Source organism: Phacochoerus africanus, chromosome 14, assembly GCF_016906955.1.
Source record: "Phacochoerus africanus isolate WHEZ1 chromosome 14, ROS_Pafr_v1, whole genome shotgun sequence".
Classification (NCBI taxonomy): domain Eukaryota; kingdom Metazoa; phylum Chordata; class Mammalia; order Artiodactyla; family Suidae; genus Phacochoerus; species Phacochoerus africanus.
Window position 1 is genome coordinate 36,270,866 of NC_062557.1, and position 26,427 is coordinate 36,297,292.

A 26,427-nucleotide genomic window follows, 5' to 3' on the forward strand; every position below is an offset into this window, starting at 1 on the left:
GACCGACTATGGTAATTCCTGAAAATCAACAAAATAAGCTTGATAGAATTTGAGCTTTCAAGTGAAAAAATCAGAATTTTGAAAAATTGTGTATACTACTATGAGTTTATCAGTTTTCTGATACTTTAAGACTCTTCTGATGATATTTATTGGTGGTGATATTACATAGTGTGACTTTTTGATATTGTATTGTAAATGTGTTAGCATCTGTAAGATCTGTAAAATCAGTAAATTATTTTCTAAATGATATTACAAAATGGTGTGTAGAAAAGATCCACCCTAAATGCAAGATAGACCAAGGGGTAGTTTTCTTTCCCCTCCTCCCCAGGCAACTACAGATTTTTTTTTTTTAGTCACTGTAGATCAGTTTTTATTTCTTTTTTTTTGTCTTTTTTTGTTGTTGTTGTTGTTGTTATTTCTTGGGCCGCTCCCGCGGCATATGGAGGTTCCCAGGCTAGGGGTCGAATCGGAGCTGTAGCCACCGGCCTACGCCAGAGCCACAGCAACGCGGGATCCGAGCCGCATCTGCAACCTACACCACAGCTCACGGCAACGCCGGATCGTTAACCCACTGAGCAAGGGCAGGGACCGAACCCTCAACCTCATGGTTCCTAGTCGGATTCATTAACCCCTGCGCCACAACGGGAACTCCAGTTTTTATTTCTGTCATTTTATTTACTTATTTTTAAAAAATTTTTTAGTCAATGAATTTTATTACATTTATAGTTGTACAACAATCATCACAACCACATTTTTGTAGTTTTACATTTATGAAATCATGCCTGGTACTTTTTTATTGAATTCCAGGTACTTTGAATTTTACCGTGCTGAGTACTGGATGTTACTGTATTTCTCTAAATACTCTTTTGAGTTTTGTTCTGAGATGCACTTAAATTACTTGGAATCAACTGGATCCTTTTGGGCCTTGCTTTTAGGATTTGTTAGGTAGGTCCCGAGCAGGGTTGAATTTGGGACTACCTCAATAGAGGCTAGCTCTTTTTGAGTCCTCTCTCTAATGTTCCATGAATTGTGAAGTTGTCCAGCCTGGCTGGTGGGAACAGGCACTCTTCCATTCTCTATATGAGGAGCTCATCATTTCAGGGGGTTCTTGCCTCTCTCTTGGATTTGTCTCCACACTGGCATTGCTGACCAGTACTCTGCTAGACACGTGAGACGTCCTTCTGCAGATCTCTGAGTTATTATTATTATTCGTGAGACGTCCTTCTGCAGATCTCTGAGTTATTATTATTATTAGTTTGGGCTGCCCCCATGGCATGTGGAAGCTCTCAGGCCCAGTCTCAAACCCCACACCACAGCAAAGACCCAAGGCCCTGCGGTGACAACACCAGATCGTTGACGTGGTGCGCTGCAGGAGAACCCATGGAGTTCATTCTTCGTACAGCTCTCTCCATCTTGGTATGCTTCTCTGTGAACTTGAGTCTTCCTGGTCTCCCTGGACTCTCAGGAATGTCTCTGCAACTTGGGTTTGCTGGGCTATATCTGGGTTCCCCTTCCCCTTGCCACAGCTGGGATAAGCTGAGGCCACACCAGGTTCTCTAGTAGACTGAGCTCTCCTCGAAGATTGTGACTGTTTTATTCATCTTTATGTTTCAAGCATCTACCCTAATGCCAGGAACCTAGTTATATAGACCGAGTGAATGAATGCCGTAATCCCTGTCCTCAAATGCCTTCTTTTAAATTCTGAAAAACACCATGTGGGGAAAAAAATGGTCACAGAAGTGAAAATGGTTATCTTCGCAGAAGTCTTATATTTGAAGTCATCTCAGGAGCTTTTAATGTTGAATTGTCATGAATAATATATGCTGTATGTTTGCCTCTGCCAGTGTTTTCTTGCTCATTTTCTTTCAAAGTGCCTTATTTTCTTCATAGAATTTTCATCATCACATTTATTAGTCTTGTTTTTTTAGTCTATTTGCCCTGTTAAAATGTAATGTCAGTCTTTTCCATGGGTGTCTCTGGTACCTAGAATAGCATATAGTTGCCCACTAAATATTTGTTGATAGAATCTGATTGAATTCTAATAATGATAATGAGGCAGATACCATTGTTATTCTCACTTTATAAATAAGGAAACTCTGAGAAGGAAGTAATTTGCCTAAGATCATAAAGCTGGCAAATAGTAGAGTTAGATCCTACCCAAGTTCTGGCAAATGCTGTAATTATTATACATTCTGTAAAATGCCTCTCAGAAATTCTGGAGCTATCTAAGCAGTACCAAGATAAGGGAAAAAATACTATGGAGAAGCCAAGGCTAAAGAAATCAAGTATAGAATAAGCTGTGAATGATAATGGCTAAAGTAAGATAGAGAAGTGATTTGAAAGGATTTTGTTTTGTTTTCATTGGTTAAGAAAATGAACCCAGATCAGACTGCCTAGGTTTTTTGTTGTTTTGTTTTGTTTTGCTTTTTAGGGCTGCCTCCATGGCATATGGAGGTTCTGAGGCTAGGGGTCTAAATCAAAGCTACAGCTGCCGGCCTACACCACAGCCACAGCAATGCCAGATCCAAGCCGTGTCTGCGACCTACACCACAGCTCAGGGCAACACTGGATCCTTAACCCGCTGAGCGAGGCCAGGGATTGAACCACAACCTCCTGCTTCCTAATCGGATTCATTTCCACTTCGCCGCCACGGGAACGCCCCTGCCTAGGTTTTTTTTATCACAGCTCTCTGCTCTTTACTACCTTTGTAACCTTAAGTTTTTAAACTATTGCTACTCCAGTTTCCCATTTGTTAAATGGGGATAGGAATAGTACCTATCTTCCAGGGCTGTTAGGAGGATTAAACAAGTTAATGCATATAAAGTGTTTAGATTATACCTGGAGTATCTTGGGGCTTATTAAGTGTTAAGTGGCATTAGAAGTAACCACGCAGCAGAAGTAGGAGTTCCCGTCGTGGCGCAGTGGTTAACAAATCCGACTAGGAACCATGAGGTTGCGGGTTCGATCCCTGCCCTTGCTCAGTGGGTTAACGATCCGGCGTTGCCGTGAGCTGTGGTGTAGGTTGCAGATGCGGCTCGGATTGCGCGTTGCTGTGGCTCTGGGGTAGGCCGGTGGCTACAGCTCCGATTACCGATTAGACCCCTAGCCTGGGAACCTCCATATGCCGCGGGAGCGGCCCAAGAAATAGCAACAACAACAACCACAACAACAACAACAAAAAGACAAAAAAAAAAGTAACCACGCAGCAGAAGTAGCAGCAGCAGCAGCAAATAAACATATTTGTATGCTGCATATAAAAGGTGTTATATAATATCGATTAATAATACTAATTTTGAGGAGTTAGGTTTATAATAAAATTCTTTTTTGATTTTTTAAAGTTTTATTGAAGTATACAGTTGATATATAAGGTGGTGATAATTTCTACTGTACAAAAAAGTGACTCAGTTATACACACAGTCCATTCTTTTTCATATTCTTTTCCCATAGAGATTACCATAGAATATTGGGTAGAGTTCCCTGTTTTATATGGTAGGTCCCCTTTGGCCAGTCGTTCGATATACTACAGTGTGCATATGCCAGTCCCAACCCCCCAGCCCATCCCTCACCCTCTGTCCTCTTTGGTAACCGTAAGTTTATTTTCAAAGTCTCTTTGTCTATTTCTGTGCTGCAAATAGGTTCATTTGTATCCCATTAGATTCCATGCATAAGTGATATTTATCTTTCACTGACTGACTGACTTGGTATGATAATCTCTAGGTCCATCCATGTTGCTGCAAACGGCATTATTTCATTTATTTTGTGACTAATATTCCATTGTATATACATACCACATCACATCTTCTTTACGCATTCCTCTATGGATGGTATTTAGGTTGCTTCCATGTCTTGGCTGTTGTAAATAATGCTATGGGATACTTGTGTCTTTTCGAATTACAGTTTTCTCTGAATAGAAGCCCAGGAGTGGGATTGCTAGACCATATCGTAGTTCTATTTTTAGTTTTTGGAGGACACTCCATACTGTTTTCCATAATGGTAGTATGTAAATTTTTTTTATTAAAGTATAGTTGATTTAGTACGTGCCGATTTTTGCTGTACAGTAAGAACATTCTTTCAATATGTGTTAAGGATGTTTATGGCTCAACCTGTTTAGAGCATAAACCATTTAATTGTAAGGAGAGCTACTATGCTCCTGACTGAGTACCTTTATTTTATTTTATTTATTTTTTATTTTGTTATGGCTGTACCCAGGAAATGTAAAAGTTTCTGGGCCAGGGATTGAATCTGAGCTGCCACTGCAACCTATGCTGTAGCTGTGGCAACATCAGATCTTTTAACTCACTGGTCCTGACGGGATTTAACCCATGCCTCCATAGTGACCCAAGCTGCTGCAGTTGGGTTCTTAACCCACTGTGCCACAGTAGGAACTCCTGAGTACCTTAACCTTTTTTTGGGGGGGCGCCACATCTGTGGCATATAGAAGTTCCCAGTCTAGCGGTCCAATTGGAGCTGCAGCTACAGGCCTGTGCCACACACACAGCAATGCCAAATCTTGAGCCGCATCTGTGACGTACACCACAGCTTTCAGCAATGCCAGATCCTTAACCCACTGAGCAAGAATAGGGATCAAACCCATAGCCTCATGGGTACTAGTTGGATTCTTAACCCATAGCCTCATGGGTACTAGTTGGATTCTTAACCCATAGCCTCATGGGTACTAGTTGGAGCCACAACTGGAACTCTGCTGAGTACTTTAATTTAATTTAATTTTATTTTATTTTATTTTATTTTATTTTGTTGTTGTTGTTGCTATTTCTTGGGCCGCTCCCGCAGCATATGGAGGTTCCCAGGCTAGGGGTTGAATCGGAGCTGTAGCCACCGGCCTACGCCAGAGCCACAGCAACGCGCAATCCGAGCCGCGTCTGCAACCTATACCACAGCTCACGGCAACACCGGATCGTTAACCCACTGAGCAAGGGCAGGGACCGAACCCGCAACCTCATGGTTCCTAGTCGGATTCGTTAACCACTGCGCCACGACGGGAACTCCTAAGTACTTTAATTTTAAACTAGGAGTTTTATGGCTTCAGGTCTGAGGTTCAAATCTTTAATCCATTTTGAATTAATTTTTGTAGGTGGTATAAGATAGTTGTCCAGTCTCATTCTTTTGCATGTGATTATCCAGTTTTCCCAGTGCTATGTTTATTATAGACTGTCCTTTCTCCATTGTGTAACATTTAAATCACAAAATTACCTTCTGTAAATTCTGGAATAGGTGATTTTGTAAAAAGTAGAGGAAAAATATGTAGTTCATAATATTTAATATTTATTTTATATCAGCTTTTGAAATTAGTTTATCATCGAAACTTAAATAAAGTCATTTTAGAAATGCAGTCCACATTTTGGGAACTTTTCTTATGCTGGTGGATAATATGCTTCATTTTCATGTATCATGTTTTAATCTAGATCGTCTGTAGATTTGAATAAATTAAATTCAGGGACTTAGGCAAGAGACCTTTCTTTTTAGGACCAGCTCCTTCAAATGGGTGGAAAAAGATGGTGAGACTGTATTTAATATGCCTCATTTCCCATTTAGCTTTAGTACCTCTAAATTCTCACGATGCTTTTCCTATTTTGAGTCTTATAAATGGTATTAAAGCGTATTTCTTTTCTAGAATAGTTACTTGGATTTGTAAATGAATGGTTTAGTTCTTTTATCCCTACAAAGATACAAATGTTAGAGTTTTCATACATTTACAATCTGTAGTTGTATTATTTTTGGAAAGCTTTCCTCCATGAATTAAATGAGAAATAGTTTAATGATTTCTGTTTTCCTCTAAATTTGACATTGAACTTGTAATGTTTTTCTTTCAAATTTTCTTAGTTTTTATTAAAATAATTTATTTTTGAACCTGAGAATTGAACTAGGAAGTTGTCTTTTTACCTTCCTATCATCTCCTCTCCTTACTGTCTCTTCAGTCAGAAAATGGTGTTAGTACCTCCTCTCTTATATGAAGTACCTTCCAGTGTCCCTTGCTTTTTCCGCTTTCCTTGCATTTTATTTTATTTAAAAAATTTTTTTATTATACTTGATTTACAATGTTCTGCCAATTTCTGCTGTACAGGAAAGGGACCCAGTTTTATATATATGTGTGTGTGTGTGTGTGTGTGTGCGTGTGCCTGTGCTATACAGCATCCTTACATTTTAGATTCATGTTTTTATGTGGATAATTCATATTTCAAAGATCTAGTGAGGCATCAATCTCCGTATGGTCAAAATATATTTAGGAAAAAAACATTTTATTTTAGTTCTTACACCACTCATTTTCTCTAGAATTCACTTATTCTATTATCTTAATTCTTTTAGTAAAGCCTCAGAATGGATAAAATTCTCACAGACACATTCTTCTGCTTATACCTGATTTTTATTTATTTATTAAAAATGCTAACATTATATATATGCTTTTATAGAAGCAATAATATTCTTTGTTTTAGTATTGCAGCAGTGTTTATTTTTGCCTAGTGTGTGGTGGGCCCAGCAGAGGGCGCTGTTGATCTTCAGATTAAAGTGTTGGTGTTGGGCAAAACTTCAGGCTTTCTTTTTCTTCCTCTTAAACCTCAACCTTTACCTTCTTCTCTGTCTTTTTCTCTCCTTCTCTTTCTCCCTTTTCTCCCATCCACCTTCCCTCCCTTAATACTTTAGATATTTTGTAGAATCTCAGGAGAAAATGACCAATTTGCTCTGAAAACTCTAGAAGTCATTTCACCTAGTTTTAATTTATTTAAAATAACGGCTTATATACTGAAATGATGCTTACCATGTTTCAGAAACTCTTCTAAGCCGCGTAGAAATACTAACTTACCTGGTAAATACCTGTTCATGTAAGTAATGCTAATTGCAGATTCTTTTAAGTTTTCTGTGGATTTGACTATTTTCAAAATAAAACAAAATCACTTAATTCAGTCCTTATAATAACCTTATTATATTATTTATATATAAAATATTGTGTATTATATACATTATTTGTATATATAATATATATATTATATATAACATTATTTATATTGAGGCAATTGAGTCACAGATAACTTAAGTTCATGTCACAAAGCTGATGGGTAGAGGCTGGTTTAGAACTTGGGCAGCCTAGCTCTAGAATTGATCTTCTCAACCACCTCATTATTCTGCCTCTGAATAAACTCTTCCAGATGACCTTTAGATTAAAGATAGTCTAGATAATCCACTTGAGATTAGTTCCTCTTTTAGTGTCTCTCAACAGCCTGTTCTTTATGATGCTTAACCGAAAGTTTATAGTTACATATTTATTTATTGATTTCACAGTTTTATTTGCCTCCTCGCCAGGCTGTCTGTAAGAACAACTATGATTTCTCTCTTGTTTACTCTTATAATCAGCATTTGGCACAGGACTTGCACCTAGTAGGTACGCACATATTTGTTGAATAAGTGAAATGGAAAAACGGCTAAAGAAAGGAAGTATACTATTTACCATTGTTTTTTTTGTGGCTTACAACTTTTACTCAGATCCATATACTTTAAGAGGTATGACTACTGTTAAATAGAAGAGACTTAAAGTGGATTTTTAATTTTTGGTGGCGGAGGTTTATGCCCATGGCATAGAGATGATCCCAGGTCAGAGATCAAAACTATATCACACAATCACAGTGCCAGATCCTTAACCTGCTGAGCCACCAGGGACCTCCTAAATGTTTCTCTTCTTCTGTAGTACATTTTGGTTGTAGTTGTTGTGTACTAGCTCACAAAAATGAAAGATCAAATAATTATTTCAGGGGCCAAGATGTAAATTGGGGCTTAATATAAACAAAAATTAGAAACAACTTTATTTTCTATAGCTACTCTAGGAACAAATTACTAAATTGTGTTACCATCTAGTTGAAGTGTAGTTTATTCAAGAAGCAAAATATTTGAAAACTATTATGTGCCAGACACTTAAGAACAATAACTTGTATTTCTTTAAGAATTAATAATAATGATATAACGATAACTTTTTGGAATATATGCTTGTGCCAGGCAGTTTATTTATCTTGTATATCTTTACATCAGCACTGTGAAGAAAATAGAGCAGATATTAGTCTCATTTTATGGGTAAGAAAATCGAAGGCCAAAGATAATTGAATTATTTGACTGTGGTCATAACTACAGGTATATGGTAGAAGCATGGTTTGAGCCTGGTTTTAAAACTGAGTGAATATAGATCCATGGATTATAAATGGGGGAAAAGGAGAGAATTGAAATGGCTGGGAAAATTTTTTATTTTCTTGTTGGCTGGTGAGGAAAAAAACAAAGCTGGCAAGAGTAAATAGATTTTATTATTCAATGTGTCTGGCTTTGAAATATCTTCTTTTAAATAATCAGTCTGCAATTGGGGAATATTAAATTATCTTAAACATTTTGTGTATGTCTACTAAAGAGACAAAAGAGATTTTGAACTCAAATTTTAAAAAATTATGAGGAATATACATTGTTTGAAAAACCTTTAATAATATAAACCAATACAGAGTAAAAATCAATATAATCTCCCTTAAACTATTTCTCCCAACCCCTTGCCTCCTCCTAGAAGGTGAGCACTTTCATGAGAATCTTTCTGGATCTTTTTGTATAAATTTACAACAGGTATTTTTCATAGTTCTCATACAGTTGGTTTTAAAAATATTTAACCGTCTTATTTCCGGGATTATTTTAACATATATGTGAGGCCAGCCTTTAACTGTATGCTTTTCCAAATAGATGATCATTTGTCCCAAGGTCAATTAAAGAGTACTTTTTCCTGATTTGAAGTTTTGTTATTATCATATACTAAATTGTTATATGTATTTGAATTGGTTCCTGGACTTTTTTTTTTTTTTTTTGTCTTTTTGCCATTTCTTGGGCTACTCCTCAGCATATGGAGGTTCCCAGGCTAGGGGTTGAATCGAAGCTGTAGCCGCCGGCCTACACTGCAGCCACAGCAACGTGGGATCTGAGCCGCATCTGCGACCTACATCACAGCTCATGGCAACGCCGGATCCTTAACCCACTGAGCAAGGCCAGGGATCGAACCCGCAACCTCATGGTTCCTAGTCAGATTCGTTAACCACTGCACCACGACGGGAACTCCGGTTCCTGGACTTTTTAAAAAAATTTTTATTTTTTTCAAAGTATGTATGTATATAGTCAAAGCATGTACGTATATAGTCAAAAGAGTTCTTCTACATTTCTTCAAACAAAAAGCAGTAGACCCTTGCCCTAGTTCTAGCTTCTACCGGTTCCCACTATTTGAAGTCAGTAATTTGTAATCATTTTTATTTTTTCTGATATGTATTTATGTTTTAATGAGTAACATGTATATACTGCCTTTTTCTTAAATTTTCAATTTTTGGATACTTTCCATTATCTTCCTGTTATCCTTTCTAATTTTCTCATTACTTCTCCTCAAGCCTCACAGTATTTGGTGTTTTCTATTATTGTAATTATTTAAATGTCATTAAAAACTAAGCCAAATGTTGTATTATGATTACAGTTCTTCCCCCAAACCAGGTGTTATTTTTTCTAGTGCTTATATGTGTCTTATCTTGTCATTTGCTTAGTTTTCTGTATATCTCCAAACTCTAGTAGAATTTAAAATCTGTTAGATCACTCAAATGCATCAGGTCAAGAATGTATGTATTTTTTAGACTCTTAATATTTAGTGAGATAATGAAAAATACTTTTTTGGTGTTGGATTATATATATATTTTAATAACATTGACCTCTTTTTTTTTAAATACAAAAGCATTATTTATTCCTTTGTGAAAATTTGGAAACTACTAGAATGTAAACTTAGATTATTTTATTAATCTTTAACTATCTCCTTAGTATCATCCCCTGTTATTTTGCTTGCTATCCTTTTACATAAATGCACACACACAATTAATTACCAATTACTGTGTAAGAAACCAGCCATTTATTTAGCTCACTCTTCTTGGGGTCAGCAATTTAGGCTGGGCTCAGCCTGGCATTTCTTCTGCTGATCTCAGCTGGGCCGCTCATGCGTCCCTAGTCAGCTGCAGGTCAGCTGGCAAATCAGCAAGGCATCTCTGCTTCATAGGGGTTGGTTGGCAAGTTACCTGGGACCGTGGGATGAGTATCTCTCATTGTCCAGCAGGCTAAACCCAGCCTGTGTGTGTGTGTGTGTGTGTATGTATGTATATATAGGGTGGCTCCAGGGTTCTAGGAGCAGCAAGAGAACAACTCCAATGTGCAAATACCTTTTGAACCTTGGTTTCTGTTATGTTTCCTAATATCCCAGTCACCAAACCAAGTCACATGGCCAAACCCAGATTCAAGGGATGGAGTGTACTTCTTGGTGAGAAGAGCTGCAAAGTGACCTTACAAAAACATAGAAATGAGAAGAATTTGTGGCCATTAAAAAAAAAATTATATATATATATATATCATTATATATATAAAATAGGTATTATGTGTATACTTTTTTTAAAAAAACTATTTGGGTTATAGTGTATATAGCTTTTATTTTCCACCTAATATATTATGGTCATAGAAAAGGCTTTTAGAAATCCAAATCTTAGGTGGTCTATTTTGATGCATGCCATTTTTTAAATTGAAGTATAGTTGATTTACAATGTTGTGTTAATTTCTGCTGTATAGCAAAGTGATTCAGATATATATATATATATATATATATATATATATATATATACACACACACACTTTTTCATATTCTTTTCCATTATGGTTTATCACAGGATATTGAACATAGTTCCCTGTGCTGTACAGTAGGACCTTGTTTAGATGCATGTATTTTTTTTTTGGCTGTGCCCACAGTACATGGACGTTCTCAGGCCAGGGATCGACCCCCGAGCTACAGCAGTGACAATGCTGGATCCTTAACCCTCTAGGCCACCAGGAAACTCCCAGATGTATACGTTTTTTTTCTTTTTAGGGCCACACTTGCTCCATATGTAAGGTAATGGGCTAGGGGTTGAATGGGAGCTGCAGCTGCTGCCTAAGCCACAGCTTATGGCAACGCCGGATCCTTAACCTGTTGAGGGAGGCCAGGTATCGAATCTGCATCCTTGTGGATACTAGTCAGATTCTTAACCTGCTGAGCCACAAGGAGAACTCCCCAGATGTATACTTTTTTGATTTAACCTTTCTTTTTTTTCTTTTTCCCTTCTATGCCAGGAGTTTCACAAACTATAGTCCATGGACTGAGTATGGCTTGCTGCTTGTTTTTATAAATTTTGGTGAAAACAGTTTACATTAATGTACATATTATCTGTGGCTACTTTTGCACTACAGTGGTAGAATTGAGTAACTGTGTCAGGTAACCATATGGCTCCCCAAACTTCAAATATTTACTTTTTGGCCCTTTGAAGAAAGTTTACCAACCCTTGTCCTATGCTATTTTAATCTCGGTAGGTGAGGCCAGAAGTTGGTGGCATTAGTGTGAACCTTTTGCTTTATCTGCAGATTTACCTAAGGGAAGGATGATAGAATGGGTGAGTAAGTTGCTTGAGTGAGTTCCCTTCAGCTCCAATAATTACGATTTGTAAGAGCTTGTAGAAGGCATAATAGTGACCACTTCAGTGGAAATAGAAAGGATGATTCTCAGCAATTTCAAATCTCCTTCATCGCGTTAAATGAACCTGGTGAGAGTTTCAGGAAGACTTGCAGTTATTTTCCTTGATGTGTAGAAATACTTAATGAAATACTATAGCAATCTAGCTGACGTGTGTACGTATCTCATGATACTGACATCTGCAGTTGCCCTAATTTAGAAGCTTTTCACTCATTGATAGTTGGTACGAAAAGATAACTTTGCCTTAGAAAACTACTTTGTTAATTTACAAATTGTATGACCCAGTAGACAGGTAGACAGAGAAATAGATGTATTGATTTATTAAAGTTTTAAAAGATTCTGACAGGCACAAAATTATACAAAAATTGGAAATGTAAGTGTGTATATATTTATATTTCCCTGAACCATTTGAGAGTAAGTTACTGATATGATACTCCATCACCCTAGAATACTTGAGTGTCTGTTCCTATAAGCAAAGACATTTTTCAATATAACCAAAAAGTTTCCTTCTCAGTTCCTAGTTAGCTTTAAGTTTTATAATGAATGGATATTGATTTTTGATATATTAAATGTCATTGCCTCCATTGGTAGGATTGTATGGTTTTATTCCCATATCCTGTGGATAATAGTGAATTACACTGATTGGTTTTTGGATACTGTCCCAACCTCCCATTCAAATTAAAGCTGGTGTAAAACCCTCTTGGTCATGGTGTAGTACTCTTTATTTATATACAGCTACATTTGTTCTGCTGAGTTTTGTTAAGGACTTTTGGCATCTATGCTAATAAAGATGTTAGTCTTTAGTTTTTTGTGTTGGTTTTATGTATTATATTTGTCTGGTGTTGATATCAAGGTGTCATTATGTATGTAATGCATCACACAGATTTTGGTGTTACATTTTTCTTATTTTCCTTTTGATTTTTTTTTTTCTGACCCAGGATTTATTTATGTTAAAAAAAAATAGTTTTTCCCACCAGATATTTTTCTCTTATTAATTTGTGATTTGTGTGGTTAGAGATCATATTTTATGCTTACACTTTTTTAAATTTAATAATCTGTTTGTGAAAGCTCTGAGTTCTTAGAAAAAAATGTGTGTATTCACTTACAGACACCTACTCTGTTCTTTATGTCAATTAGCTCAAGTTGGCTTGTTATGTTCATTTCTTTGTTACCGATTTTTTTTTTTTTTTTGGTCTGCTTACAGAGTGCTGAAGGCCCTGTAATTGTAGATTTATTTCCTTTAATTCTGTCAATTTTTGCTTCTGGTAATTTAAGCTCTGTTATTAGTTGTTGTATACATTTAAGATGATATCTTCTTCTCTCTTTTTTTTTTTTTTTTTGGCTGCACCCAGAGCATGTGGAAGTTCACAGGCCAGGCAGGGACTGAACCTGCACCATCGGTGGTAGCAGAACGCTGGATCCTTAACCTGCTATGCCCCAAGGGAACTTCCGAAGATTATTACCTTCTTGATGAATTAACCCATCTGTCTTTACGAAATGTCTTTGTTCTGCAGTCTCCTTTGCATGATTAATATAGCTGGTCTGGTTTTCTTATGATTAATTGTTTCAATAGGTTTTTTTTCATCCTTTTACTTTTAACTCAATTGTGTCTTTACACTTCAAGGGGGATTTTTTTTCTTTTTTGGCCAAGCCTAGGGCATATGGAAGTTCTTGGAGCAGGGACTGAATTCATGCCACAGTAGTGATCCAATCCACTGCAGTGACAATGCTGGATCCTTAACCTGCCACACCATAAGAGAACTCCTAAAGTGGATTTTTTTGTGCATTGTTGAAACTTCCTTTTTTTATCCAGTCTGACAAACTCTGCCTTTTACTTTTTTTTTTCCCCCTAGGGCCACTCCAGAGGCACATGGAAATTCCCAGGCTAGGGGCTGGATTGGAGCTACAGCTGCAGCCTACGCCACAGCCATAGCAACACCAGATCCTTAACCCACTGAGCGAGGCCTGGGATCAAACTTGAATCCTCATGGATACCAGTCGGGTTCGTTTCTGCTGTGCCATAATGGCAACTCCCAAACTCTGCCTTTTAATTAAAATGGTTACATCATTTGCATTTAATGTAATAATATGATTGCTGTTTACTTTTGGTTTGTCTCAATTGCTCTTTATTTCTCTTACAAATTTTTGGCCTTGTTTTGGATTAATTGAAACATGTTTTAGGATTCCATCTTTTTTCCATTTCTTCTTAACTATGACTCTTAGCTTACTTGTTCTGGGGTTTCTCTGAGGTTTGCAATTAAATTTGTCACTGTAATTTGAAACATTTTACTTCGCATACAGTGTAGAAGAACCTCTTCCCCCTATACTTTCATTTCCACCTTCCCATATGTAGTTTTGAAAATATATTTACATCTGTGTATATTATGAGCCACAGAGTATTTTATTATTATTTTTCCTTAAAATCATCAGTTATTTTTTAATTTTGAATTTTTTTTAGTGAGACTTTATAAAGCAGTTTAAGGATCACTACAAAATTGAAGGGAAGGTACAGAGATGCCTTGCCCCACCCATTCCCATTATCCACATCCCCCACCAGAATGGTGCATTTATTACAGTGGATGAACCTGCATTGACATATCATAACCACCCACAGTCCATAGGTTGTTACTTACAGTTCAAGTTTTGTTAGCCCAGCGCTTGTACCTGCACTGAGTTCCACTGGTGTCTCTATTGCCAGTAAGCCGTTGCTCCTTGTATTCACCTGTCTGCCTCCTCCAGTCTTAAAGGCAGCGGTTTGTCCTGTGTCCTCCCTTCTCTTACAAACCCAGGAAAAGTTGCTGATTTTTCAGTCTTTTCGATCTTTCACTTAAGATGGAATGCTGACTTCAAAGTTATTTATATTCAGAAATGGAAACCAGAAGTCTACCTCCATTATTTTAAGCAAATTTACAAATCAGGAAAATCATTTATTCCCTCATCCTCCTGTTTCCTACTTTTGGTACCCTTCAATCCTTTATGTAGCGTCAAATTTTTATCTTGTATAGTTTTTCTTTCTGAAAATCTTTAACATTTGTAGTGCAGGCCTGCTGGTAACAGATTTTTCTCAATTTTTTTCTTTGCCTTTTTTTTTTTTAAATGCGATACAGTATACATAACAAAATTTATCATCTTAACCATTTTTGTGTGTGTGTTCAGTTCAGTGGCATTGTCTGTTCACATTGTTGGGCAGCCAGAACTCCTTTATCTTCCCAAACTGAAACTCTGCACCTCTTGATCCATAACTCCTATTCTGCCTTGCCTTAGCCCTTGGGAACTACCATTCTTCTTTCTGTTTATGTGACTGCTGTGAGAACCTCATTTAAGTGGACTCGCATAGTGTTTGTCCTTTTGAGTCGGAGATATTTAGCATAATATCTTCAAAATTTATCCATGTTGTAGCGTGTATCAGAACTCCCTTTTTATGATTAAATAATATTCAATTAAATGTTTATTTACAGCATTTTGTTTATCCATTCATCCTTCAGTGGGCATTTGTGTTGTTTTCCTCTTTTGGCTTTTGTGAATAATGCTGATGTATGAACCCTGGTGTACAAATATCTACGTGTTCAAGTCCCTGCTTTCAGTTCTTATGCATATGTGCCCAGAAATGGGATTGCTGGATCAAAGGGTAATTCTGTTTAATTTTTTGAGGAATTTCCGCCTTGTTTTCCATGATGGCTACAACATTTTATATTCCTACCAGCAATGTAAGAGGGTTTCAGTTTCTTCATATCCTTGCCAAACGCTTATAATTTTCTATTTTGCTTTCTTTTTTGAAAAACAGCCACCTTAATGGATGTGAAATGGTATGTCTTTGTGGTTTTGATTTGTATTTTCTAATGATTCGTGGTGTTGAGTGTCTTTGAATGTGCTTATTTTCCATTTGTATATCTTCTTTGGAGAAATGTCTATTCAGGTCCTTTTCCGATTTTTTTGAATAGGGTTATTGTTGTTGTAAGAGTTCTTTAGATATTCTGGATATTAACTCCTTTTTAGATTTTGCAAGTATTTTCTCCTATTCTTTGGATTCCCTTTCATCCTGTTTGATGGTGTCCTTTGATGCACAAGTTTTTAATTTTCATGAAGTCCAATTTATCTGTTTTTGCTTTTGTTGCCTTTACTTTTGATAGAGCTTTATAGTTTCAGCTCACTGAGTATATGCTAATTTTTTACATTTTTTTTCTGTGTTTCAATTTATGTAGCTTCTTTGCTATGTCTTGAAATCCCTAATCTTTTCTTCTGCTGGGTCTAATTGATGTTAATCTCATCTAGCAAATTTTTTTTTTCAGTTGTGTTTTCATTTGTGGAAAGAAGACAATAATTATAAGTATGACATTTTTGTTTTCTTTCCTCTGTAATCATAGTCATATGTTGCCTGCTGTCCAGTGTCTGAAAACTATTATTATATGTTTTGTCCAGTTTTTGGTAGTTTATTATGGGAGGGTAAATACTGTTCCTTATGGTTAGAGGTCAGTGTCCCTACATTTATGTTGTAAAAGACATTTTCTTTGTTTCTCTAAAACTTGGCTTTTTGGGAAAGTTACAAAAGAATATGTATTTTTCCAAATAAAAACTCTTTTTTTTTTTTTTAATTTTTTTAGGGCCTCACCTACAGTATATGGAGGTTCCCAGGCTAGGGGTCAAATCAGAGCTGTAGCCACTGACCTACACCACAGCCACAGCAACGGGGGATCATTAACCCACTGAGCGAGGCCAGGGATTGAACCTTCGTCCTCAAGGATACTAGTCAGGTTGTTAACCGCTGAGCCATGATGGGAACTCCCCAAATAAAAACTCTTATAAACTAGATGTTGCACTAATTGAGCAAGATTAACATTTGGTGTAGAAGGTAATTGATATCGACAACATGGTTTCGAATGAGATGTTATGAGTTTTAAAATGGTAGCTCTTTTGAGTTTTAGTGGGAGTAGCAGGAATCGGGGCAGTAAAAATATCAGATTCTTTTTGTTAATCAGTAATCTGGATTATTAGGAGAAGCAGTCACCATCCCTAGACAACTTTTTGGTCTGTGTTGATGATATTACATTCTGATCAGTTTCTCCGCCTTCTTGACACTCATGACCTACTTCAGCCTTTAAGTCAATAGCATTACCACAGTTTAGGCATCATTGTCCTTTGAGACTGTCCCACCTCCGAACTCAAAAGTTGATGTTCCCCACAGTAGTCATAAACTGCCTTGCCTTTTTTCCCCCTTTTACAGACTTTTCTCCCATTCACATCCCGCAGCTCACTCATTTCATTGCATTCTCTTTATAGCTATTTTCCCTTTCTCTTGTTTTCATTATTCTAGTTGTTTCCTTAGTTCTAGTTGTTTTCATTAGTTCATCTAGTTTCCCTTTCTGTTGTTTGTTTTCATTAGTTCGAATCATGTTCTGTTTTCTCCTGTCCCTTCCAAGAAAACCTTCTCAGCTATTTCTTTAATAAACTATTTAAAACAGTGTTAGATGTGAGAGCAATGTATTTTTCTCCTCTGCCATTTCATTCATCTCTGTGATTGATTTGACTCTCCTTACTGAGTAGTTAGGCTTTCTTCCCTGGCTCTTTTTGGGGCATTATTCCAAAAAGTACATAATTGATCTAAGAGGAAATTAGGAAATAGAGTAGGATGAAAAACTAATAGCTGCTTTTTTGGGGGTTATCTCTATTCAGTATATTATTGTTATTGTTGCTCTTTTTTTTTTTTTTTGAGACTTCACCATAGCATACGTAAGTTCCTGGGCCAGGGATTGAATATAAGCCACCGCTGTGGTAACACCAGATTCTTTAACCCACTGCTCGGGGGTGGGGATTGAACTTGCATCTCTGTAGCAACCTAGCCACTGCAATTGGATGCTTAACCCACTGCTCCGTGGTGGAAGCTCATGTATATTATTTTTTCATTGTATTTTTTTCACATTATTTTTATAAATGGTATTTGATCATTATAAATAACTCAGGTAATATCAAAAATTATGGAAAAGAAAAAATGAATCAAAATGCCATTATCACGTCTAGCTGTCAATATTTTTTCTATTATTATCTTGTATTTTTTGTTGTTTACTATTTTTATGTAGTGTTTACATGGGAAGACATTGCATTCCTTAAAGATTTTTTTTTTTTAGCCATGTCAACTTTTTACTGATTATGGCTTCTGTCGTTTAGTTCTTTTATTGGTGGCTCTTATTTCTAACATATTCAGTACTTCTAGGTGAGGTTTTGCCGGTCACAGTTTTGTCACATAATTGGTTCTTCTGTCAGTTTTTAGTCAATAAGAAAATTTTATCCTGTGCAGTTTTAGCCAATGTGAGATTGGTTGTTGCTTTTTCCTGCTAGTGATGTTTGTTGAGTCTTCAGTCTCTTTTGAGAATGAAATTGTGATGTCAGTATAGGCTACTTCTGTATACATTGTCATCCGTTATCAACAATTTAGGGAGTTAGTATGTCTGTAATACCAGAGAAAGGTAATTTGGTATTTTGATGTTTAAAATTTACATTTACCTTTTACCTCAGAAAGGTGATAATGCCTGTGGTATAAAAAAAAAAAAGAACAAATGGGTATATGTTAAAAAGTTCCCTACACTCAGTTTCTCAGCCATTCTGTTTCCTACCCCAGATGTAGCTGCTGTTATTTATTTCTTATGAATCCTATGAGAATTATTAAAGTAAGTATATACATATAATATACAGACCCATTTTACGTGGTATGTCTGTACACTCATATCAAGCACGTATATATGTGTCTTTACTCTCTTGCAAGTAAGTGTGTTATCAAAGTCTTAGATCATTTTTCTGCCTGATTGGTTAAAAAAAAGGTATCTCATACTTCTAATGTATATTTCTTTTTCTTATTATATAGGAGGTTGAATATTTTTTCAAATAATCATCAAATAATCGATTATCTTTGTCAATTAGGTTATTGGTCTTTTTTTTAAACTGTTTTATAGTGTTCTTCAATATTAAATTAGTTCTTTATATTATGAATTGCAAAAGAGTTTTGTTTTGTTTTTTTTTTTTTTTGGAGTTCCTATCGTGGCTCAGTGGAAACGAATCTGACTAGCCTCCATACAGACGCAAGTTCGATCCCTGGCCTTTCTCAGTGGGTTAAGCATCCTGCATTGCCACGAGCTGTGGTATAGGTCACAGACATGGCTTGGCTCCTGTGTTGCTGTGACTGTGGTGTAAGTTGGCAGCTACAGCTCCAATTCAACCCCTAGCCTGGGAACCTCCGTGTGCTGTGGGGGCAGCCCTAAAAAGACTAAAAAAACAAAACAAAACAAAAACTAGTTGTTGATCTTTTGACTTTGTTTATATTTGAGTTCTAAATTCCTTATGGTATCTGGTTCTATTTCTGGACTTTCTGTTTTTCATTGATCTATGTACTATTTTATTATTGCAGTTCATTAATATTTTATGTATGTAGTTCTTCCTTATTACCTTTTTATTTAAAAGGGTCTTTGGCGGAGTTACCCTCGTGGCGAAGCGGAAACAAATCCAACTAGGAACCACGAGGTGGTGGGTTCAATCCCTGGCCCTGCTCAGTGGGCTAAGGATCCCGACAACATCTCCCATTGGACCCCTAGCCTGGGAACATCCATGTGCTGCCGGTGCAGTCCTAAAAGGACAAAAGACAAAAAAAAGTCTTTGGCTATTCTTGCTTGCTTATTTTTACATATGTACTTCAGAATTAGCCTGTTTAGTTAACAAAATATTTTTGATATACTTTATAGATTATTTAGAAGAAAATTGACTTCTTTATGATATTGTCTTCTACGTTAAGACTATGCTCTGTTTCCATCTGTTTTTTTTTTCTTTTTATTTCCTTCAGCCATGTTTAAAGTTTTCTTACTAATTTGTTTCAGCTTTACTGAGGTATAATTGACAAAATTGGAAGATATTTAAAGTATACATCATGATGATTTGATACACGTGAAGATTATGAAAGGATCGCTGCTATCCAATTAATTAAACATTCACTTATTAACTTCTTGAATGTATTTATAAGTTGATTCCTAGTATCTTCTATTTCTTTATAATTGAGATTTTTTCTTTTTATTACTTTTTTTTTTCCTTTTTCTTACAGCTGCACCTGTGGCATATGGAAGTTCCCAGGGTAGGGGTAAAATTGGAGCTGCCAGCCTATTTTGCAGCCACAGCAACCTTGGCTGAGCTGCACCTGCAACGTATACCCCACCTTGCTTCAATGCTGGATCCTTAACCCATTGAGTGAGGCCAGGGATTGAACCCGCATCCTCTTGGATACTGATCGGGTTCTTAAGCTGCTGAGCCACAATGGGAATTCCTATGTGGCATTTTCATTAAGGATTAATATTAAACTATAAAGATGAATTAGATTTATTTTCACATTTTATGTTTTAATATGTTAAGCTATGTTGATAGATGTCTAATACTAAATTACCCTTTGTTCTTGGCTTTTTGGGTTTTTTTTGGTGTGTGTGTTGTATACATGTACAAGAGTCCTATTTGCAGTTACATTTAGCTTATACTGTTTTAATACTCATTAGTTTGTCTTTTTCATCAAAGGGTGTCTGCCAGTAGTTGTGATTTTGGTGTGCACATGAAAGGAGGTGAGCTCGGGGTCTTTCTGCTCTGCCGTCTTTGCCTACTGGGCAATATTCATTAGTGATATTGGTCTCGATATTTCTGATGAGAGTTCATCTAGATTTTTTTGTTTAGCATTGGTGTTGCACTTGTTTGATAAAAATGGATCTGTAAACTCTCCCTATTTAAAAAATCTTTTATTAAGGACATTTCGTATACAAAGCAGAGAGAGATCAGAATAATGAACTCCCTTGTGCCCATCACTCAGCTTTAACAATTATCAATATTTTGCTATTTTGCCTCCCCTATTTGTTTTATTTACCTCCTGCCCCCCCACCCTTTTTGGCTGCGCCCACAGCATATAGAAATTTCCAGGTCACAGATTAAGCCTACACCACAGCAGTTACCTGAGCCACAGCACTGGGATCCTTAACCTGCTGAGCAACCAGGGAACTCCTACCCTCTGCCATTTCTTCTTTTCTTTTTGGGGAGTAACAGTGGAGGAGAGAGTGAGGGACTAGAATATTTTAAAGCAACTATCACTCATCTTATCTATTTACTCATTAAACAATGTATATATTTCTAACAGATAAGGACTTTTTAAAAACATGGCAGTGGTATTTAAAAATAATACTCTTATAGCTTTAAAAAAAGTAATTTTTTGTCTACTACCCAGTCTGTTTACAATTGTCATTGATTGTTTATAAAATACCTTTTTTTTTTTTTTTTGTTAGGGCTGCATGTGCAGCATATGGAAGTTCCCTGGCTAGGGTTTGAATTGGAGCTGCCACAGTCATAGCAATGCTGAATCCAGCCCCATCTGTGACCTATGCTGTACCTTGTGGCAGCATATGATCCTTAACCCACTGAGCAAGCCCAGGGATCAGACCCACATTCTCAGGGCACTATGTTGGGTTTTTAACCTGCTGAGCTACAACAGGAACTCCTAGAAAATATTGTTTTAGAGTTGGCTTTTTATTTTTTATTTTTACATATTTATTTTTTTAAGGCTGCATCCACAGCATGTGGAAGTTCCCAGGCTAGGGGTTGAATCAGAGCTACGGCTGCTGGCCTACACTACAGCCACAGGAACGCAGGATCCGAGCTGTGTCTGCAACCTATACCACAGCTCACGGCAACGCCGGATCCTTAACCCACTGAGCGAAGGCCAGGGATCAAACTCGCATCCTCATGGATCCTAGCTGGGTTTGTTGACTGCTGAGCCATGAAGGGAACTCCTAGAGTTGGCTTTTTAAAAATCGGAATCCAAACAAGGTACTTGCATGATGTCTCTTTTAAGACATGCCATTTACTTTTTGAAAAACTATTATTTGTCCTATAGGATTTCTCATATTCAATATTTATTTGAATTTGTCCTCATGGTATCATTTAAGATAGTCCTTTATCCCCATTTTTCTTGTAATGATAGTTAACTCTAGAAGCTGAATTAGATTCAGCTTTGATTTTGTCCTTGTTTTGTTTTTTGTTTTTGTTTTTCAGGAATAACACAAAGTGCTGTATGCTTACTATTACATCACTCAGGAGGCAAATAATGTCTAGTTATTTCTCCTTAGAATAATATATCAGGATTGTGTTTTTATGTCATTTGATATTCTTCTGCATCATTTTCAATGACTGCATTGCATTCTTTTGAATACCTGTTCTATAATGTCTCATATCTTATGGCTGGATGTTTAGGTCAGAGTCTTTTCCATTCACTATGCTAATTACTTAGTGGCTGTAATTATTGCTTTGAAGACTCAGAGACTTTTCAATTTAGGGAAATTCTCTTTTGTTATTTGTTTGATAATTTCAATCCCTGATGTAATCAGGCGCAATTTCCTTTTGAAGAAATAGAACCCTACTCAAAGAAAGGTCAAGGAAGAAATACAACTACTTTTATTGGAACTCAGAAGATTTTAGGCAGCTTCTCTCTTCTCTGTGGGACCTCATGTGTGTCTTCTCTGTGTCTTTTTGCAGAGTTATCTCTTTTGCACATTGCTTTTTTTCTGGATATTTATCTTCTTTCACGTGACCCTACCATGACACCTCAAAATGGAAGGCTTGAAGTCTGAATTGTTCTCATCTGTGCCATGTCATTAATCAACTCAGTCTAAATGCTCCAAATACAGATGCCTAGGAAAGGGAATCTTACTGGTCTTACTATGCCTAGGAGTGTGTTTAGACTTGGTCATGTGTTATTAATGTATACACTAGGTCCACCTTTTCAGCAGAGGCTATAGTGTTGAATTGTTTTCAGAATAAAAAGTTGAACACATGTCAACTTAGGCGCCTAAAGAGGCGCCTAACATAAATAACATCTTTATCGTATACACCAAATTCATTTTTTTTTTTTTTCCTTTTAGGGGCCGCACTCATGAACATGGAGGTTCCCAGGCTGGGGGTCCAATTGGAGCTACAGCTGCTGGCCTATGCCACAGCCCCAGCAATGTGGTATCGGAGCCACACGTGTGACCTGCACCACAGCTCACAGCAATGCCAGATCCTTAACCCACTGAGTGAGGCCAAGGATCGAACCTGCAACCTCTTGGTTCCTAGTTGGATTGTTTCCATTACACCACAATGGGAACTCCTAAATTCTTACATATGTAAGATCCTACGCCAGAGCCACAGCAACTTGGGATACGAACCGCATCTGCGACCTACACTGCAGCTCAGAGCAACACTGTTACACAGCAACCTCAACCAGATCCTTAACCCACTGAGCAAGGCCAGGGATCAAACCCGCAACCTCATGGTTCCTGGTCGGATTCATTAACCACTGAGCCACGACGGGAACTCCAACAATTTTTAGCTAACATACTTCTCTTAGGAAGAGCTTTCACTGTTTTCCCCTTTTCCTTTCTTTGATTCTTTTTCTTTCTTTTCTGTTTTGTCGTTGTAAACATCGCAGGTATTTCTCATGACGTTAGAGGGACTAATCACAACATTTTGAGACTCATTGCTATTGTCACATCTCTATAAACTGCCACTATACCAGGAGAATTTTTGTTTTCTAGCAAGCATGTCCTCTTTATGATATGTTTGCTCTTAAACTGAGACGTCTTATAGAATATGATTGTTCTAGTATAAATTTAGATTAAAAAATCATACCACTCTAGGTACAGATCTAATCTAGAATCTTGATTAATTCTACTGTAATATACACTTTTCAGAAACTGGGGCAACTGTGTTAAAGAATTGCCATTTACACTAGGCAAGAAAGTAAACAGTAAGTGGAGAGTAGGGTAACAAACACTTATGGTATCAAAAAACAGCCGTGAAAAGGATCTGTCTTAATGTGCTAGCCCACTGCAGTTTAACATATTGCTTACAACCTTCACAATAGAATTTGAGTGCCTTCAGTTACACATTCCAGGAGACTGGCAGTCTGTTACAATCAGAGTCTGAACTTCAGAGCAGGCTAATTTACAGCGATGGGATGAAGAAAGTTGTGGATTTGTATTACACACTCTCACCTGACACTGTATCTGATCCCTTGCCTGCTGATTGACATCTTGAATGAGCTCTTTGAAGCAAGTTCCAGCTTAATTAAAACGTTTGCTTGGTTAGCAGTGATCTGTGAAAGCCTGTGATAAATATTGAATCAGGTTCACCTGCTGGTTGCTGCGAGTGGATAAACAGCTGCTTTGTGCAGTTTAATCATGAAACTGTGGCAGTAGAGTACTACTGTTTGAATTTTTAAAAAAGAATAGCTGAAAAGGTATAGTTATGTCACTTTTGCTATCTTACTAGAGTGTGTGCTTCTGTGAGATTTTGCACAAGTATTCAGTACCTGTTTAGAGGGGTTGGACAACAGCAAAGGGTTGATAAAGAACAACAGCAAACCCTCTTTTTTAGGCCTCAAAGATTGTAGTATCACTCAATATTCTTTGACTTTTTACCTCTAGATCTTTATGTGTCTGATGTTTTGAAATTTAAAAAGGGCAGTATTTAGCTTTTTTGTCAAGTTATGGTAGATTAAAATGATCCCGATAAAGCTGTTTTAGGGTTTAAGGTTGTGAATTCCAGCTTCTCACAAATTTATCCTGTACTTTGTAGCAACTTGAAGAACCTTTGATTTTACTTTTTCATCTGTCAAATGGAGTTAGAAATAAGCATCAGTGAACTAACTGTTTTTAAATTATATTAATATTATGTAATCAACAAACGTTAAAAGAGAAATGAAATTATAAGCAGTAGAGGACCCTTTCTCAAATAATCTTCTTTGGACTATCAACTTGTTTATTCCTTTGCAGAAGTAATGCAACTGGCCAAGTTGGTTGTAAAAGAAAATGTTATTTCTACTTTATTTCCATTGTAAAGTCAGACATAAATTCTGGAATAAAGCCCTTACCCAAATAAGTCATAATCTTCTTTGAGCACGTGATTAAAGTTATGGATTCACTTCTAAAAATACATACAACATTGTGTTTGTAGTTTCTGGGTGATCTCAAACCCTCTCCATGGACCCTACATTAAGAACCTATTTCTTAATAATGTAGATTGAAAAATTTGGGTCAGGAGGGATTAAGATGAAAGTTATTCTGCTAGGTATTAAGCTGCTGAGGAGAAACCAGTGTATTTTCTATTTTAGGTTTCTTTGGAAGTACTTTTTAGCATTTTTCAGGTGTATTGTCTATTACAGTCCTTAGCTCCAAAAATTATCTATTATAGTGGGGATTCTGATTTTCTTTTCTCTCTCTCTCTCTTTTATTTTTTTTTAGGGCCACACCCACGACATATGGAGGTTCTTCGGCTAGGGGTGGAATTGAAGCCTAGTTGCTGGCCTACACCACAGCCACAGCAACACAGGATCTGAGCTGCGTCTGCAATCTATACCACAGCTCAGGGCAACGCCAGATCCTTAACCCACTGAGCAAAGCTGAGGATGGAACCTGCGTCCTTGAAAGCGTCCTTTCCACTAAACCATGGCGGGCACTCCTGATTCCTAACTTTCTCTCTGAATTTTTTATTGTTTTATTCCTGTCATCAAGTTGAAAGTTTATAGGGAGAGTAGAATTTTATTGTCATACTTAGTCTGCTTAACACTTTTTAAAAAATATTTACCTATGTTGATAAATGGAACTCTGTTCATATTTTTGATTATATATGGTATTTCCTTGATTGACAGAACTCCGCATTTATTTATCCGTAATTTTGCTGGCGCATTTAGCTTATTTCCCTCACTATTAAAACAGTGCTACAAAGAATATTCTTATTGTATGTCTTAATGTGCAAGAGTTTCTCTAGCATGTATGCCTAGCTGTGTCATGTTGGGTCAAAGGGTCTATATATCCTGATTTCACTAAATCAGCAATTGTTCTCCAAAGCGGATGTGCCCCTTTATTCTTGGATCAGCAGTATATGAAAGAGTTGCTTTATATCCTCTCTAACACCCAGTCTGTTGGATGTGAAATAGAATCTAATCATGGTTTTAATTTTCATTTTCCTAATTAGTAATGACATTGAGCATTAGGTTGCACATCTTTTCACATGTTTATTGGCTTTTTTGCTTTTCTCTCCTGTGATTTTCTTGTTCTTGGGTTCTTGTTCTCCTATTGGGTTTGTCTTTTTAAAATTAATTTGTTGTTAGGGAGTTCCCATCGTGGCTCAGCTGAAACGAATTTGACTAGCATCCATGAGGACGCAGGTTCAATCCCTGACCTCGCTCAGCAGGTTAAGGATCCAGCATTGCTGGGAGCTGTGGTGTAGGTTACAGATGCGGCTCAGATCCTGAGTTGCTATGGCTGTGGCTGTGGCTGTGGTGTAGGCTGGCAGCTACAGCTCCGATTTAACCCCTAGCCTGAAAACCTCTATATGTCTTGGGTGTGGCCCTAAAAAGACAAATAAATAAATTAATAAATTAATTAATTTGTATTTCTTTATATGTTATGAATACTGATCTTCAATTGGTTATATGCAGTGGAAATGTCTTCTGTAGTCTATGCCTCCTTTTACCTCCTCCCCCTTCTTTAAAGGGAATGTCTTTTTTTTTTTTTTTTCTTTTTTAACTGCCTCTTTAACTGTCCCACAGCACATGGAGTTCCTGAGCCAGGGGTCAGACCCAAGCTGCAGTTACGACCTATGCCACAGCTTTGGCAGTGCAGGATCCTTACCTACTCTGCCAGGCCAGGTGACAAACGTGTGTCCCAGTGCTGCAGAGGCACCACCAATCCCATTGTACCACAGCAGGAACTCAAAGAGAGTGTCTTTTGGAAGAGAAATTTACCTTTTTTTTTTTTTTTTTGCCATGCCCAGGAAGTTTCAGGGTTAGGAATTGAACCTGCACCACAGCAATGACAACATTGGAT

General features: G+C 37.0%; 1 protein-coding gene across 1 annotated transcript in view; it reads left to right on the plus strand.

Moving 5' to 3' along the window:
• The window catches only part of BRIP1 (BRCA1 interacting helicase 1), a 136,392-nt gene that overhangs the window by 14,116 nt on the left and 95,849 nt on the right, over window positions 1-26,427 (plus strand).